Below are 19,487 nucleotides of genomic sequence, written 5' to 3' on the forward strand. Positions count from 1 at the left end.
GATGGCAGCTGGTTTCATCATCTTGTTCTCTTATCATCATCATCATAATCAGAATAGTCATCATACAACACACACATTACACTACCTTACACACGCATCCCTTAAACTCACCTACGCTCTCCAAATACACATACGACCCATCTCTCACATATACGCAAATCTCACACATGCGCGGAAGCAGAGCACCTTTTTCGACCGATAGCTCAACCGACGTCGTGAGATATCGCAACCAACTTTCCCATACGAAATTTACATTGCCCCCCCCCCCCAACATATTATGAGTTATTATATGAGGAATAGCTCTATATCAGACTTGTAACAACATTCACTGGTCTTCAAGATATTGCCAGTAAACATGTTGCAGAACACGCCGTAAAATAAGAGGAATAGTTTTACATCAAACTTTTAGCAGCATTCAGTGGTCTCCAACGTGTTACCCACATCCATAGCTGATGTCGGCAACACATGGCACGACTGAGAGGTAAGACAAGCCGGTTGGAATCCTGGCGATGCATGGAATTTCCACTGCCTGTATTTGGCTTCCAAGGGAAGATATATTCCTCCTATTTTGCAGCTTATGATAGTTCTTTCACAAAAGAATTTGACTTTTCACAACTCATTATTAATCAGATCTGAAAACAATCATTAAGTGATCTAAACTAGAAATCATTTACGACAATTTGTTGCTACATTGTTACAATAAATAGTTTTTATAAATATACAGTTGCAGCATCTCTCATGACAATGTATCATCATCATTATCATCACCTAAGTAGTTTAGACAACCCCTTAAGACGGTGATTCCCAACCTTTGCAGCCCCGGAGTACCTCACGTCCCCTACGTTTATTTATTTAATAAATTTGTTTATTTATTTATTTGCTTCTTTCTATAAATTTCATTTGACAATAATCTGCAATCCACACTTCAGTAAAAGGGATCATCACATGTAGAGTTACATAAAACTGTTTCAAAGGGCTTGGTGACCAAAATAGAAATGTCTTTGTCGTACTGGAACGCCTAATGATAGTGTTTTCAATTGGACAACACTTTTCACATCCAACATTTTTTATTTATTTATGTATTTATTTTACCTGGCAAGATTAGGGCCTTCAGGCCCTCTCTTACACCTAACCACGCATACTCAGACTGAACGAATTTCAGTTTCGACAGAACATTAAGGACATATAACGTGTTATACAGTATTAATGTTAAAGAAAAAATAGAAATTATAACAGTAGTACAATGATAATTATAACAATCAAGAATAATAATAATAATAACAATAATAATAATAATAACAATAATAATAATAATGACTATGTATATGAAAGTAAACATATTTTACTTTTATGAATGTCAGTCCTATTGCTACCTGGGAATTTTCTCGTTATGCTCTTGCAGTTTGTGAGTTATTCTCATCGAGCAGAGACATAAGACGATAGAATGTGGGTGAAAGAGATATAGAAGAGGTAGAAAGGTTAGAGGAAGAGAAATAGAATGGTAACATTCGAAGCTATGATGGAGAAGAGAAAGAAAGAAATGAGAGGGGCGCAACAATGGTGGCTATATCGTCCCTAATATGTAAGTTTTGAGTTCCCTCTTGAATGTTGAGTGGTTCTAGATAAGACGCAGATCACAGGGGAGCGCGTTCCATGGTCGTATGGCTGAGATGGAGAATGACACGGTGAAAGATTTTGTGTTATGTAAAGGTACAGCCAAGATGCTAGATGTATCCGATCTGGTATTGCGGTTATGGAATGATGATAGGTGTTTAATGTGAGAAGATAAGTATTGGGGGCACCAGTGGCTAAGAAATCGATGAAGTAAGCACATCGTGTGGAGATCGCGTGCCTTATGTGGGCGTATCCAACCTAGCTGGGAGTATGAAGGACTGATATGATCATACAACCGTATATTGCACACGTATCTAATGCAAGCATTCTTCACTAGCTCGAGGCATCTCGAATTTTCACTGTTTGTGCCGTGTTGAACTACAGCACAGTAGTAAAGATGAGATATGATGAAAGTCACGAGAAAAATTCAGAGCATCAATGAGACGGTTTCTGAATGTTTGGTTTGGACTAGAGCACATCCAAGATCACTCTCCACATTCAGGTGACTGTAGTGTTTTGTTTTAATGATGGCTAATGTCGAGGATCCACTCTCACATAGGTATGTACTCGTAGATGAGGACTGTATGAGGAATTTTATGGCTTCCTGTGCCACTCCTGGATAAATAGGAAGGAAACTTGCCAAAATTCTTCCACATCCTTTTGTTGAAACTATTCTTTAGCACTTGAAACGCCATTCAATTGAACTACATCCTCTTGTAATCCATCAAGAAGTGCATGCGCGTCAATTGTGAAGGGTGATATTACTAACTTGCACTGCCAGTCTTCTGAAGACAAATGCGGAAAATGTCTCTGCTCGTTGACGTCGCACTGTTGCCTGTCTATAACATCCCTGAATCGAGGGAATAATAAATTGACGGAAGCATCAGGCGACGCTTCCATGGTTGTGTCTTTCCAAGAAGGCCTCTTTTGGCATCATTGGCATCCATTATTGCGGTATTTCTACCTTGTAGTTTCAAATTGACATTATATGGGATTTGAAACAAGTCTTCAAGGTATTCTAGGAAAAATATAAAGCAGTCATCAGTGAATGAATGATTAACTTCAGCTTTCCCTATATTCAAAATAAGTAGTTCTGCCTCTGATTTCAATTCATACAGCGTCATAAGCATATTACCCTTCGAAAGCCACTGCACTTGTGTGTGAAAGATTAAAGATTGTTTTTCAGTACTGAGATCATTACATAGAACTCGTGGAGCTCGGAAAAAACGAATAATCACAGCACTTGACTTAGTTTTGTTGACTACACTGATCGCCACTTTCAATGCTGTGTTCAATTTCTCAGGCGAAGTTTTAGAAGTTTAGGCTTGTCTGTGGGTCATACAATGCGAGCCAGTAAGATTAGGATTTTGTTTCTGTGGCAATACTTAGGTTGTGAGAAGGTTAACTTAACATGGCTGGTGTTCCATCAGTACAAATTCTCGTACCTCTGTCCCAAGACAGACCATTTTCAATGAAAAATTCAGTAACGGTAGAAAATACATCAGAACCTTTTGATGCTCTTTCCAAGTTTTTAGAAACCAATAGTTCTTCCATTAGTTGCTTCAGTCCATAAATCAGCACGATACTATTAAGTGAAATTGTTCAGATATATCAGTTGAATCGTCACACTGCAGTGCACAAAATGGAGACATTTTCAGTCTTTTCACCAGCTGTTCTTTCACAATCAGGGCCATTTCCTCGATCCCATGTTGCACACTGTTGTCTGAAGGAGGTATCTCGTCCACGTTTCGCTGACTATCTCCCCCGAAAACAATTGTGGTTGCTTTAAAAATAGAAGGTTTGATTGATGTGTCACTAATGTTTGAGGATTTACGTCTTTTACAAGTGAAATTTCATATGTCGCTTCAGTAACTTCCTCATTTTCCTGCTCATAGATCCCACAAGAGTCCAGTTTCATGCGATTTAAAGAATTTCTTTTCCCAGAAAAAGCAAACTCTTTTGGTTTATTTTTAAACGCCGTGTGAGCTGTTGTTAGATGAGGTTCAAGTAGCACATACCGCCAATGTGTCACTACTAAGGACGTTACGACACACAACACACTGTGGCAATTGGACATTATCTCTAGTAATATACGTGAATCCATACTATTTTCTTCATTACATTATCTTCTTTTAGCAGATATTTTCACTCAACGTACAAAACCAACAAAAATGCTATTCACTTCTAAAGAGCACACAACAGGCGTGATACTGATTTTACACGACGCAAACTGAAGAATGTGTTGTTATGTTAGCAATAACTTCGTGATGTGTGAGGCAAAGCCGATGCTGGTAATTGTACAGTAAATGTTCTCGCTAACTCTAATAAGAATAAATAATTGTTGACTTGTCTGATCGGATGTATCTGCTTTCTTCTGAGCTGTCCATCCCTCCCCCCTTCCCCCCCCCCCCCCCCCTCCTCAGGAAGAGGTACAATGGAATGAAGCGCGCAAACAATTCCAACAACTTTTTTTTTTTTTCTAGATTTCTCGTAGCCTTCGATAGACAAAATCAAACAGCATAATATTACTCTAGCACAAACAAATGATTGCCTCGATTATCTCGTGTAATCTCTTGAATTATCTGAAGGGAAAATGAATTGTGCGTCAGTTTGTTAAGTGTGGTCAGCTTGTGAGTGCGCAAAGAGCGCTATGGGCGCCAGCAGCAGTCTCGGGCAGATTTAACCAGTACCTCAGCACGCTCACTCGCCGCCAAGAAAAGCAGTGGATGTCGTAAGCCTTACAGACAACGTCACGTAGTAGTTCCTAATGATGCAGCCAATTGAGTCGGCCTGGCTTCTACGTTGCGTTTCAGATGACCCAGTCTGAGAGTTCGTGCCCGCGTAACTCATCGGTAGAAAGGCCATAGACAGTGGCCGCAAACAATATTGCGTTATCCACACTCACATGAGTCTGTTCTTTTTATTACCTGTCAAAAACACAAATTTTGCAACAAAGTGCCACAAACTGTTTACTGCTCTGGAGGAATAATATATTGCAGTACAAATTAATATATGTACATATCAGTATCACGAACCAGATGGCAAGTTGTAAGGCAAGCGTAATAACAATAGCAATGATAATAATAAGTCACAATTTTACACATATTTCCAATGTATAACAGGTTGGCTGTATATTTTATATACTGAAAATAATAATTCATTTTGCTGCTTACCACCACTACGTAATACTTGAATAATCTACCGTCGGAATTTTTCCTCTACCATATTTTATACTTATCATTAGCGACGTCGCAAAATGCTGCTTTTTCCCCTCAGTGTGTCCATATGGAGTTTCTCATTGCCCATTCTCCAGCGCTACGTGAAGTCGATGCGACACTTTGATCAACACATGGCGTTTTAATATCTTTTATTCTGTTCTGTGATTCGTTCGCTGATAATGACGTAATTCGTATGTTACCGCAGTTCCTCTGCGAAGTCAGGAATAAACAGAAATACGATAAAACATAAAGAGGACAGATGAGAATATTCTGTAAATAACCGTCAACAATGAAGAAGAATGAAAAGGAAAACTGAGGATCTGTTAGATGACAGTCAATTTGGCTTTCGGAAACGTAAAGTCGCTAGAGGGGTAGTTCTGATAATGTGCTTGATGCAGGAAGCAAGACTTAAGAAAGATCAAGACACGTTCACAGGATTTGCCGACGAAGGAAAAGCGTTCGCCAACGTAAAATGATGCAGAATGTTCGAAATTCTCAGGATAGGAGAAAGCTACTGGGGAAAACGTGTAATATACAGCTTTCTCAGGTTACTTACGAATGAAATAAACAGGAAGTGCAGGAAAGCTAAGGCGAAATGGTTGCATGAAAAATGTGAAGAAATCGAAAGAGAAATGACTGTCGAGAGAAATAATTCAGCATACAGAAAAGTCAGAGCAATGTTTCGTGAAATTAAAAGTAAGGCCGGTAACATTACAGGTGCAATGGTAATTCCACTGTTAAATGCAGAGAAGACTGCGGGCAGTTGGGAAGAGCACATTGAAGGCCTTTATGGGGGGGGGGGGGAGATTTGTCTGATGATGTGTTAAAAGAGAAACAGCAGTCTATAGGTAGGAGATAGGGTATTTAATATTAGAATCAAAATTTAAGAGATCTCTGTATGACTTAAAATAAGGCAGAAGCGACAGATGACATCCATCGGAATTTCTAAAATCATTGGTGAAAGTGGAAACAAAACAACTATTCATGTCAGTGTGCAGGATGTATGAGATGCTCTATGTCGTCAGGCTTTCGGAAGAGCATCATCCACACAATACCGAAGAGAAGTGCGGGAATTATCGCACAATCAGCTTAACTGCTCCTGCATCCAAAATGCTGACAAGGATAATATACAGAAGAATGGAAAAGAAGATTAAGGAGCTGCTAGATGACGATCAGTTTGGCTTTAGGAAAGGTAAAGGTACCAGAGAGGCAGTTCTGACGTTGCACTTGATAATGCAAACCAGACTGAAATGAAATGATCGCGTGGCACTGATAGACAGGAGGACCCATCCGGGGAAGTTCAGCCGCCAAGTTGCAAGTCTTATTTCAGGTGACACCACATTGGGCGACTTGGGTGTCGGTTGATGATGAAAGGATAATGAGGACAACACCCAGTCCACGAGCGGAGAAAATCTCCAACCCGGCCAGGAATCGAAACCGTGTCCGCTGCATGGTAGGCAAACACGTTACCACTCAGCTAAGCAGGAGAAGGCAAGATTGAAGAAAAAACAAAGCACTTTCATAGGATTTTTCAGCCTGGAAAAAAAGTTCGACAATGTTCGAAATTCTGAGGAAAGTAGGGGTAAGCTATAGTGAAAGATGGGTAATATACAATACGTACAAGAGCCAAGAGGGATGAATAAGACTGGAAGACCAAGTGTTCGGATCAGAAAGCGTGTAAGGCAGGGATGTAATCTTTCGCCCCTACTGTTCAATCAACACATTGAAGAAGCAATGACGTAAGCAAAAGAAAGGCGCAAGAGTGGGATAATAATTCAAGGTGAAAGTTTGTCAATGATAAGATTCACCGATGAAATTGTTATCCTCATTGAAAGTGAAGTAAGAATTATCACGACGTGCTGAATAGAATAAACACTAATGAAGAAGAATTACACGATTTGCTGAATGGAATGAACAGTCTGATGACTACAGAACATGGATTTAGAGGATATGGAAGAAAGACGAAAGTATTGAGACTTGCAGAAATGAGAATAGCGAGAAACTTAACCTAAGAATTGATGATCACGAAGTATTCGAAGTTAAGAATACTGTCATTTACAAGTGTAGTTAGAGAAGGGCGGGACAAGTAGACGTCCCTAGCCTTGTAGTAGGAACTATCTTGGCATCTGCCTGAAGTAACTTAGTGAAACCACGGTAAACCTACATGAAGATGGCTGGGTAAGAAGTGGAGTATACACCCTCCCGAATACAAGGCCAGTCTGTTCCAATCAGTGCAACTTTATCAGGGTTGCCCAGCGTACAATACTATCTCACAAAAATGTTGTGTAATAGTGTAAAAGGCTAGTGCTACACTGCTCATTTCTCATTCCCAGTCACTGCACATACGTTGTTTCATATGTTACATTACACACACTATCAGCTGATGTCTGGTCTATAGTGGCGATGTCTTGTTTCCATTTTGTGCACTGCGACTTCCCATTTGCTAGCCTGAAAAATTGAGTAACCATCGCTCTACAATAAGTGAGATGTTGAACTCGGAAAGAGGATAAGACGTTCGTGTTATATATTGCATAGCTGTGGAATAAGTTTTTGCAGAGAAAAAAAAGAAGGAAAAAAACAAATTGTGAAAGAGTTATCTGAAATGCCAGATGATTAGATGATTTATTTGGGAAATTTTCTGTATTGTTTATTCCCTGGTAGAAAATGCTGTGTGAGTTTCGCATTTATTCTTTCTTGATAAATGTAAGTTCAGTCTAGTTCCTGATCCACGGTCATGGACAGAGCTGTTTGCACAATAATTATCAACTTTATTTTTGATGTGTACAATTTATTCGTAAATGAAATGAGATGGTGAAGTTAAAACCACCATTGTTTTGAACAGATCTTTACAATGAACTTTACTACTATTTTTGGTTACTATTCCTGTGTCCCTTTTCTGTAGTTGGAAAACCATATTTGTGCATCTGTTCCCCACAAAAAAATTCCAAAGCTACGAACTGAGTGTACATTAATAGTACGTAACTAAAAGACACTGGCTTCGACAGGGCACGACATCTGATGACACTCTGCTTCCAAGTATCTTTGTGTGCGCACGCTACTTCAACTGAGAATCAATCTTCGTTCCTAGAAATTGTGTGTTGGTTGCGCAGTCTGTAGAGATGTCATCTATAATTAATTTAAGAGCCCTTTTCCATTTTCAAACTGAAATTCATGGCATTTATTTCAGTGTCAGTTTATTGCCTGTTGACCAATTGTAAACTTTCTTGATGGTTACATTTGCTTTTTCTGCAAAGAGTTCTACTGACTTCTCGGTCACTATAATATTGATATTATCAGAAAAGAGAGATTTTTTCCATGACCAAACACTACTGGGAAAGTCATTAAAGTACAGCACTCCGTCGTCAGGCCACGAGTGGCCTACCGGGACCATCCGACCGCCGTATCATCCCCAGTGGAGGATGCAGATAGGAGGGGCGTGGGGTCAGCACACCGCTCTCCCTGTCGTTATGGTGGTACTCTTGACCGAAGCCGCTACTATTCGGTCGAGTAGCTCCTCAATTGGCATCACGAGGCTGAGTGCACCCCGAAAAATGACAACAGCGCATGGCGGCCTGGAGGGTCACCCATTCCAGTGCCGACCACGCCCGACAGCGCTTAACTTCGGTGATCTCACGGGAACCGGTGTAGCCACTGCGGCAAGGCCGTTGCCCCATACTACAGTAGTACAAGTTTATATGCCAACTAGCTCTGCAGATGACGAAGAAATTGAAGAAATGTATGATGAAATAAAAGAAATTATTCAGATAGTGAAGGGAGACGAAAATTTAATAGTCATGGGTGACTGGAATTCGAGTGTAGGAAAAGGGAGAGAAGGAAACGTAGTAGGTGAATATGGATTGGGGCTAAGAAATGAAAGAGGGAGCCGCCTGGTAGAATTTTGCACAGAGCACAACTTAATCATAGCTAACACTTGGTTTAAGAATCATGATAGAAGGTTGTATACATGGAAGAACCCTGGAGATACTAAAAGGTATCAGATAGATTATATAATGGTAAGACAGAGATTTAGGAACCAGGTTTTAAATTGTAAGACATTTCCAGGGGCAGATGTGGACTCTGACCACAATCTATTGGTTATGACCTGTAGATTAAAACTGAAGAAACTGCAAAAAGGTGGGAATTTAAGGAGATGGGACCTGGATAAACTGAAAGAACCAGAGGTTGTACAGAGTTTCAGGGAGAGCATAAGGGAACAATTGACAGGAATGGGGGAAAGAAATACAGTAGAAGAAGAATGGGTAGCTTTGAGGGATGAAGTAGTGAAGGCAGCAGAGGATCAAGTAGGTAAAAAGACGAGGGCTAGTAGAAATCCTTGGGTAACAGAAGAAATATTGAATTTAATTGATGAAAGGAGAAAATATAAAAATGCAGTAAATGAAGCAGGCAAAAAGGAGTACAAACGTCTCAAAAATGATATCGACAGGAAGTGCAAAATGGCTAAGCAGGGATGGCTAGAAGACAAATGTAAGGATGTAGAGGCTTATCTCACTAGGGGTAAGATAGATACTGCCTACAGGAAAATTAAAGAGACCTTTGGAGATAAGAGAACCACTTGTATGAACATCAAGAGCTCAGATGGAAACCCAGTTCTAAGCAAAGAAGGGAAAGCAGAAAGGTGGAAGGAGTATATAGAGGGTCTATACAAGGGCGATGAACTTGAGGTCAATATTATGGAAATGGAAGAGGATGTAGATGAAGACGAAATGGGAGATACTATACTGCGTGAAGAGTTTGACAGAGCACTGAAAGCCCTGTGTCGAAACAAGGCCCCCGGAGTAGACAACATTCCATTGGAACTACTGACGGCCTTGGGAGAGCCAGTCCTGACAAAACTCTACCACCTGGTGAGCAAGATGTATGAAACAGACGAAATACCCTCAGACTTCAAGAAGAATATAATAATTCCAATCCCAAAGAAAGCAGGTGTTGACAGATGTGAAAATTACCGAACAATCAGTTTAATAAGCCACAGCTGCAAAATACTAACACGAATTCTTTACAGACGAATGGAAAAACTAGTAGAAGCCGACCTCGGGGAAGATTAGTTTGTATTCCGTAGAAATGTTGGCACACGTGAGGCAATACTGACCTTACGACTTATCTTAGAAGAAAGATTAAGGAAAGGCAAACCTACGTTTCTAGCATTTGTAGACTTAGAGAAAGCTTTTGACAATGTTGACTGGAATACTCTCTTTCAAATTCTAAAGGTGGCAGGGGTAAAATACAGGGAGCGAAAGGCTATTTACAATTTGTACAGAAACCAGATGGCAGTTATAAGAGTTGAGGGACATGAAAGGGAAGCAGTGGTTAAGAAGGGAGTAAGACAGGGTTGTAGCCTCTCCCCGATGTTATTCAATCTGTATATTGAGCAAGCAGTAAAGGAAACAAAAGAAAAATTCGGAGTAGGTATTAAAATCCATGGAGAAGAAATAAAAACTTTGAGGTTCGCCGATGACATTGTAATTCTGTCAGAGACAGCAAAGGACTTGGAAGAGCAGTTGAATGGAATGGATGGCGTCTTGAAGGGAGGATATAAGATGAACATCAACAAAAGCAAAACGAGGATAATGGAATGTAGTCAAATTAAGTCGGGTGATGTTGAGGGTATTAGATTAGGAAATGAGACACTTAAAGTAGTAAAGGAGTTTTGCTATTTGGGGAGCAAAATAACTGATGATGGTCGAAGTAGAGAGGATATAAAATGTAGACTGGCAATGGCAAGGAAAGCGTTTCTGAAGAAGAGAAATTTGTTAACATCGAGTATAGATTTAAGTGTCAGGAAGTCATTTCTGAAAGTATTTGTATGGAGTGTAACCATGTATGGAAGTGAAACATGGACGGTAAATAGTTTGGACAAGAAGAGAATAGAAGCTTTCGAAATGTGGTGCTACAGAAGAATGCTGAAGATTAGATGGGTAGATCACATAACTAATGAGGAAGTATTGAATAGGATTGGGGAGAAGAGGAGTTTGTGGCACAACTTGACCAGAAGAAGGGATCGGTTGGTAGGACATGTTCTGAGGCATCGAGGGATCACCAGTTTAGTATTGGAGGGCAGCGTGGAGGGTAAAAATCGTAGGGGGAGACCAAGAGATGAATACACTAAGCAGATTCAGAAGGATGTAGGCTGCAGTAGGTACTGGGAGATGAAGAAGCTTGCACAGGATAGAGTAGCATGGAGAGCTGCATCAAACCAGTCTCAGGACTGAAGACCATAACAACAACAACAACATGGCTACTTTTTGAGGGGGCCCTCACGAATAACGAGTGATCGCAGAACAATAAAACTTTATGGAAAGATTTGTAAGAACATGCGGAAGAGAAATAAAGAATAAACCATAACAGTCTAATTTTGCCCACGAGAGGGTAACACTCTTGATTGTGTACTATGTTTATGTTCCAAGTTACAAGCGTTGCTCAGTGTGACGATCATGTTCTTCAAGACAGCCTGGAACCGAACAAGAGATTGCTCTACCGCTGCCCGAAACATCTACCTCTTCTTAGTGTCCCACTGATGAACCATCTCCTTCAGGTAAACCCGCAGCCAGATACTACACGGATTCGAATGAGGTGATCTTGGTGGCCACATAGTTTGGAACGATCGACCAATGATTCGGTTTTCTCCAAATGTGCAACGGGGTAAACTGGTGACCTCATGAGCAATATGAAGTGTAGCGAAGTCGTGCATCAAAACAGTACGAAGCATCTCTCTACCGTAGAGCAGTGATCACATGTCGGCGAAGTAGAGAACTGTAACATGTGCCGTTCACGTTGCTTGTCCTTGGTGTCCAAGTTCTTCAAAGAAAATCCAACGTCGGCATACCAGTACTAACGCCTAACAACAAATCCTGAAACCAACACTACTAACAACACAAATCCTGCAGCGCACAGTCTGAACATCATTCCTATGAAGTTGGGTACCCATACGGTAAATAGGACTGTTTAATTATAACGACCCTGTATATCAGGAACAGTACTGGCCCTAATACGCAACTCTAAGGAACTCCTACATTACTGATTTTGGTTCTGATAAACGTTTTCCAAGAAGTTCAGACTTATCTGAAGTGTGTGTTGTCTCCACTCTTTTAATTCTATCTGACAGGTATGACTGGAACCAACGATTATCTACACCTCTTATTCCTAAATCTTTTAACTTATTTGGTAGAATAATATGGCCCACAGTAGCAGCGCCCTTAGCAAGATCTAAAAATATCCCTGTAACACAGGTTTTTCAAGAGCATCAGGCATCAATTTTGTGGATTCTACTATGGCTGATTCTGTACTTCTACCATTTCAGAAGCCATTTATTCAAGTTATTCATTAATTGTATTTCATAATAACTGTTTCTATTATTTTTTAAATAGTGACAACAGGGAAATAGACCATTAGTTTTCTATGCTTTCTGCATTACCCTTCTTTAGCAGAGGTGCAGCTGTCACCTGTTCTAAACAGTCTGGAAATTTCCTCGAAGTGAACGATTTGTTTATTATGTTTGCTAAGGGATCTCGTCTACTCTGTAGGAGTTCCGTGAATGTACATAACTAGTCAGCATTTCACACTTAAATACCTGGCAGAGGGTTCTTCGAGTGACCTTCAAACTACAGGGTGCAGTGCTTAAATTAGGACAAATTTCAATGTGAATTTCCGCCATATCGTAGTTCCGCCGAAGGTCGCGAATGGTGTTTTTGAAAGCCATAGGCATCTAGTAAACAGTCAGAACCTCAAAATGGCCTAGATGTTACGGACGAGTGCGGAATAAAACCCAAGAGCCGCGATTGTCGTTCGCCCACTGAAATACAGTAGTTCGATTCTTCGGGTACCCGAGACCAACCGTTTGCGATATTGCGGCCAAGTATAATGCTTCGGAGAAGTCTAGGGAAGGTTCTGCTAAACCGGCGAGGAAACCTCATTCGAGGAAACGCGTGTCACGAACTGCGGCAATCGAAAAGACTCAGGCGCTCATTTCGAAGGACCTGGGGGCATCGATGAGGAAATTGGTGTCAGTGTTGAATGGCAGCGAGCGAACAAAGCGTCGGATGGCAGAGGCGGACCTCCTACGAGCCATTTAGCCCACGACTGGCTCTCGGATAACGTTGACATGTTCTGCGCAAAGGAGTTCTGGCCCCCAAATAGCCAGGATTTGCACCCCCACTAGTACTACGTTTGGAGCATATTCGAAAGAGTTACCAATAAGACGAGGCATCCTACTATCGCATCTCTACACACCGCTGTCAACAGCGTCACGGTCCTGACAGCTTCAGGTTTCCGACGTTGCGCAACGGTGCACAGGGCGAAGACTGTGCAAACGGCCAAAACTGTGCAAACGGCCAGCGGTGAGGTCGAGTACGCGGGCCTACTGCAATAGTTTACAGCCATGATGTGTCCGCCTGGGGCGTCTACAGCGGTACGTTACAATACCATACATCATATAAACACTGCTGACGGTCCACCTATCTTGTATCTCGTGTCGACGCAGACATTTAGATCCCTATCACTTAGTCATTGCGAAGACGGTGTTTGACGGCACGCTGAAGGAAGGCATCATTCGTCCATCCTGTAGCCATGGTCGTCTTTCTTACACCTAGTGCCAAAGAAGGGTGGTGCATGGTGTCCGTGTGGAGACTACGGTGCACATAATGCCCGAAAAGTGCCAGACTGGTACCCAGTGCGTTAGTTACGCTGCTTTATTCGGAGCAGCATTGTTCAGTATCCTTTATTGTGCTAATGTGTTTACACAAACTGCAGTGGTAGCGAAAGATGTTCCAAATAATGCCATCTTCACTCCCTATGGATGTTTGAAAGGCTTTTTATGAGATTTGGATTCACGGATGCTGCGCAGTCATGGCAAAGATTTATCAATTCGATATTGCAAGGTCCTCCCTACTGCTTTGCTACTTAGGCAATATTCTCGTTTTTTGAGCGCTGAGCAACACAAATAGCAAGATAAACAGGTATGACGTGACTTTCAACGCCGCTAAGTGTGTGTTTGGTCAGTCGCAGATCAACCTTCTAGGACAGCAGTTTCCATCCGCCGCTTCGCTACTGTTGCCGGACAAAGTCGAAGCCATCCTACAGATTGCTCGACCAAGTACTGCTAAAGAATTACGTCGCTTTCTGACGTGCTAAACTTTCTGCTACACTCGCTTGAGCTACAATAACTGTCGACTGCAAGACTCACTGGTCCGAAAATCAAGGGCAGCTCACCGATTCAGTGATCGGATGCCATGATCTCTGCCTTCGCCGGCCGGGGTGGCCGAGCGGTTCTAGGTGCTACAGTCTGGCACTGCGCGACCGCTACGATCGCAGGTTCGAATCCTGCCTCGGGCATGGATGTGTGTGATGTCCTTAGGTTAGTTACGTTTAAGTAGTTCTAAGTTCTAAGGGACTGATGACCTTAGAAATTAAGTCCCATAGTGCTCAGAGCCATTTGAACCATCTCTGCCTTCGAAGCGGCAAAACAGAGCACAACGGACACAGCACCTTCACATTAGTTGTACGCTCGAGTGAAACAGTTATAGGTGCAGTGTTATAGCAGTTCCAAATGGTTCAAATGGCTCTGAGCACTATGGGACTTAACAGATATGGTCATCAGTCCCCTAGAACTTAGAACTACTTAAACCTAACTAACCTAAGGACAGCACACAACACCCAGTCATCACGAGGCAGAGAAAATCCCTGACCCAGCCGGGAATCGAACCCGGGAACCCGGGAGCGGGAAGCGAGAACGCTACCGCACGACCACGAGCTGCGGACTATAGCAGTTCCACAATGGGACCTGGCAGCCATTGGCATTTATCTAGCCTAAGCTGTCTCCATCACAACAAAGAACAGGGAACTAATTGCAATTTACGAGGCCATCAGGCACTTTCGCACACAACTAGAAGATGGACCATTAGCTGCTCACTTACGCATTCTTGCAAAACAATTGCTCGCCTCGCAAACATAATCAACTTTTATTTATCACCCAATTTAAAACGGACATCGGACAAGTCCCTGTAATTGACAATGTAGTAACAGATTGTCTTTTCCTTGTCAGCAGCATTTGAAACACTATCGATTTCGCGGCGACTCGCCAAGGCACAAGAGACCAGAATCTCCTCAAGGATACATCATCAACTTTAGACTTGCAACTTGTTGATGTTCCTGACGCAGATGTCAAATTATACCATGACTTATCTGCTGGAAAACCTTGTCCATTCTTGCCAGCTACATTCCACAGAAGCGCCTTAGAACGTGTGTGCTACTTGCGCCGCCTTGGCGTCAGGCCAACGTTCCGCCTAGTCTTACGACGGCTTGTTTGACCTGTAGTTCAGAGGCACTGTACACAGCGGACTAGTATATGCGTCAAATGCCAGCAAAGCAAAGTTTCCCTCCATTTGCACGCACCTGCGGACAAATTTCCAGATTTAATTACACGATTTGCGCATGTACATATTGACGGTTTAGGCCCCTTGACTCCATCTAATGGTCAACCTCACATTCTGACCATGATCGATCGTTCTACTCGCTGAGCAGCAGCAATGCCAATAGACAACATCTGCATACAAACCTTAGCTTCTACTTTCGTCTCAATCTGGATTGCTCCATTTGATTGATCGCTACTCGTCACAACGAACTGCGGCCGCCAGTTCGAATCTAAACTGTTTAAGTTGAACAAATTCAGCGGCACTGTTAACCACAAAATAAGAAGTTATCACTCGGCCTGCAACTGTATTACGAAACGCTGGCACCGTTCCGTAAAGGCAAAACTTACGTGCCATGAGACCTATTGGACTATAGCTTTATCAGTGGTCTTACTTGGCCTAAGAAGTACCTACAAGCCCGACTTAGATTCATCGTCAGCGTACAGTGAAGCGCTACGCCTACCGGGAGAATTTGTAGACGTGCAACGCTTCCAACTTACTGACCACAATCATGGCGACTTCTTTCATCAATTGAGGGAACACATGTCTCGGATCATCCTCACCGAGATTGACGACGTGTCACATCTTCCACCTATGTAAATCATGACCTGGAAGCAAGTACGCACGTCATGCTTCGTACGGATGGCCTCAAACCTTCCGTTCACCCACCGTACATAGGTCTTCACAGAGCCCTACGACGAGGAGCGCGCACTGTGGACATAACGGTAATTGGCACACACTCTACCTTCTCTACTGATTGAAGCCCCCATATGTGTTCCAGGAACTGCAACCAGCTGAGGGACCACGACTTCGGCCACCACCGGAAACACCACCACCACCAGCACGCTTTCTGTAGGGCGCTGCACTTCCCCCGCGATGGCTGCTGTAGCGCCGATTTCGCCGATTGGCGTCAGCTGAGAATTATGTCAGCTGCTATGTTCCCCCGAACTGTCAAAGAGTTCTTTTGAGTTGTGCTCTGTGATGTTACAGCGTTCCTTGACTGTTTATAGTTACGTAGATGATAGAGCCTTGTTGTAGTGATTAGAAACAGTTTTTACTTCAAGCGAAACTATTGCTGAAGGTTTCACATTGTTATTCAAGTATCTGATATATGTCGCTATTGATAAAGTTACTCAGGTAAGTGATAAATCGGTATTTTTAACTACCCACAATCTGGCAAAAGTAGGCCAACGGCCTTGCCGCAGTGCTAATACCGGTTCCTGTCAGATCACCGAAGTTAAGCGCTGTCGGGCTGGGCTAGCACTTGGATGGGTAACCATCCGGTCTGCCGAGCGCTGTTGGCAAGCGGGGTGCACTCAGCCCTTGTGAGGCAAACTGAGGAGCTACTCGATTGAGAAGTAGCAGCTCCGGTCTCGGAAACTGACATACGGCCGGGAGAGCGGTGTGCTGACCACGTGGGCTGACCTGTCGGCTGAGGATGACACGGCGACCGGTTGGTACCTTTGGGCCTTCATGGCCTGTTCGGGAGGAGTTGGCAAAGGTAGAACATGCAGTTGTATTTTCGGGGAGCTAACAACTAGAGGCTCCGAAATTTCGAAAGCCTTCAGCATATCTGGAAATATGAAATAAATTTCTGATTTCCTGTTGATAGCATTCATTCCTTCGTGTACATAAAGAGCTACAGTCGAGTCTGAGAAAGAAGATCCCTGACAGATAGGAGCGCTGCTGCCAGCTTTCAACTGCATATCGCTAACGACTGCAGGCAATAGTGTTAGTCGTCTATAGGCACCGACAACACTGAGAGATGTATAGAAAATAGCGTTGCGTAATAATGTTCGAACACAGTGTATGTTCCAAAACCCTACTGCAAATGAGATCAGTGATGTGACCCTGCAATTCTTCGGATTACTGCTATTTCTTTTCTTGATTATTGATTTGACCTGTGCAACTTTCCAGTCTTCAGGCACGAATCTTTCTTTGAGCAAATGGCTGTATATGATTATTAAGTACCGCACTGTTATATCAGCATATTCTGAAAGGAACCTAATTGGTATACAAAATGGACCAGAAGACTTGGCTTTATTAAATGATTTAAATTGCTGGTGGGCAGCAAATGGCTCTGAGCACTATGGGACTCAACATCTAAGGTCATCAGTCCTCTAGACTTAGAACTACTTAAACCTAAGGACATCACACACATCCATGCCCGAAGCAGGATTCGAACCTGCGACCGTAGCAGCAGCGCGGTTCCGAACTGGAGCGCCTAGAACCGCTCGGCCACGACGGCCGGTCGGTGGGCAACAATCAGGTTGGAATCGCACTGCTGTCCAGGGCGTCTCCAGACACGTCTATCCTGGAATCTCAATAGCTGGAGTAGAAATGCCTTTAGTGATGAGTCCCGCTTCGACTTGAGCCACGATGACAAACGAAGACGTGTCTGGAGACACCCTAGACCGCGGTGGGATACCAATCTGACTCGCCTGCCGTATGGCCAGACAACCAGAAGTGATGCTATGGGGTGCCATTTCTTTTCACATCAGAGCCCCTCTGGTTGCCACCTACGGCACTCTTACAGCAAAGCGGCGACGATATTCTATGCCCCGTTTTGTTGCCCTTCATCGCAAATCATTCTGGGCTTACATTTCAGGACGCCGGGAGTTTCTACTGGTTGTGTTCGTTCTTGCCAAACCTTACTTTGGCCAGCAAGCTCGCCGGACCTCCCCCCAACTGAGAATGGAGAATGTTGTGGGGGGTCCACTTGTACGTGGAGCCCGATTTTGTAATATATTTCATGAAAAATGACGAGAAATGGTTTTCATATACTGAAGGGATTGTATCTTTGACACCGCTGAACCAAAGATGTTGCCTGGGCGGCAGAATGGATTGTAAGTAGGGGCGCGCAGAGCGCAGTAGCAGTTGCCGTTGCACGCTGTTAAAGGTAGGATGTAAGACTTCAAGCAAGTGGCTAGCTGTGAGAATTTAGCTGTTGGCCTATGGGCGCAGCATAATACAGTTTTGTAAGGTAATGAAATTTTGTATATTTAGTTTTAAGTACGCAGCAACGCAATGTGGATCTTACTAATTTTACAGTATTGACCATCCAATGTTGGAACCAAGTATTTCCCATCAGGTTTAATGTATAGGTTGATTAGGCATACCCGATTTGTAATATTTTGTATGTTTTGTAATCCTGATATGGACAAGTTAAATTTTGGAATCTATTTTGTTAAACGATTTTAGACTTTTTGTCATGTAAGAATCCAAGTATTGTTAACTACGCCAGTACATGAGAATTGTAGAACAGTTGAGGAGTTCACTGATTTTGAAGTCAGCGTAAAATGTTTCATATCAGATTTTGTGAAGGAGAAACTTTATTTTGAATACAATTTTTGAACTAAAGATTCCGGTCTTAGCATATCCCGTTATCGGTACCTCATCCCCTTCCATGTCGTGTTTGTCTAAATCCAATGAGTATTTTTTAAAAAGAAATGATTTTTGAGTCAGAGTCAAAAAAATATTAATGTGCCAGAATAAGAAAAGTATTAATGTTTGCAACAGTTTCAATGGAGGCGGTATTGCACAGCGCTGAGCCAATATCCAAAATTATCACTGACCATTAGCAAGGTCATTCATTTATCAACTAATCTACTGACATTATTTGCATGAAGCTATTTTACGGCCGGCATTGCACTTCGCTGAGCCAAGACTGAATATTTTGTATGCCTGCTGTGGAGAGAACAGAATACCAAGATTACATCCGCTGCGACTCAAGAATTAAGAAAGATGTATTGCATTGTTTTTTTTTTTTTGCATAGGGAATTCTATCATTTTATTGCACAGGGCCATAGAACTAGCTGCTCACGAGACTGAGTAAATTTCAAAGGGATTCATTTCATTATAGGCATTACATACTGGTTTTCCAGACTAAGTTGGTTAATTTTCCTTTGGATTACAGTAAAACTGATTAAGCACACCGTTTGCTCAACAACACATCACACAGCAAATTTGGATAACACAAAGATATTTATAAAGAACGTTACACTAATTTATTTTTATTAAAGAAAGTTACAAGGTTACTGCAATGAGTTCGGGATTTAACGATCTAATGCACCGATTGGACAGAATTTGCCACGATAACCCTGATAGGACGTCCAACAATCCTATGAATCAACGACAAGCGAATAACTGCTTGCATATAGGCCGGATGTGGTGCAAAGCATTACTGACTTGCTCAATTTGCAAAACTCTTGCTCTTGAATAAGTCATCTAG

General features: G+C 42.3%; 1 protein-coding gene and 2 pseudogenes across 2 annotated transcripts in view; 1 reads left to right on the top strand and 2 right to left on the bottom strand.

Moving 5' to 3' along the window:
* Nucleotides 1–19,487, bottom strand: part of LOC126091901 (ATP-binding cassette sub-family G member 1-like) — an 816,748-nt gene that overhangs the window by 471,833 nt on the left and 325,428 nt on the right. The gene's annotated exons all lie outside the window — the stretch shown is intronic.
* LOC126093171 (5S ribosomal RNA) lies at nucleotides 8,385–8,502 on the bottom strand (annotated as a pseudogene).
* On the top strand, nucleotides 16,443–16,560 carry LOC126093167 (5S ribosomal RNA; annotated as a pseudogene).

Source organism: Schistocerca cancellata, chromosome 7 (genome assembly GCF_023864275.1).
Source record: "Schistocerca cancellata isolate TAMUIC-IGC-003103 chromosome 7, iqSchCanc2.1, whole genome shotgun sequence".
NCBI classification, from domain to species: Eukaryota; Metazoa; Arthropoda; class Insecta; order Orthoptera; family Acrididae; genus Schistocerca; species Schistocerca cancellata.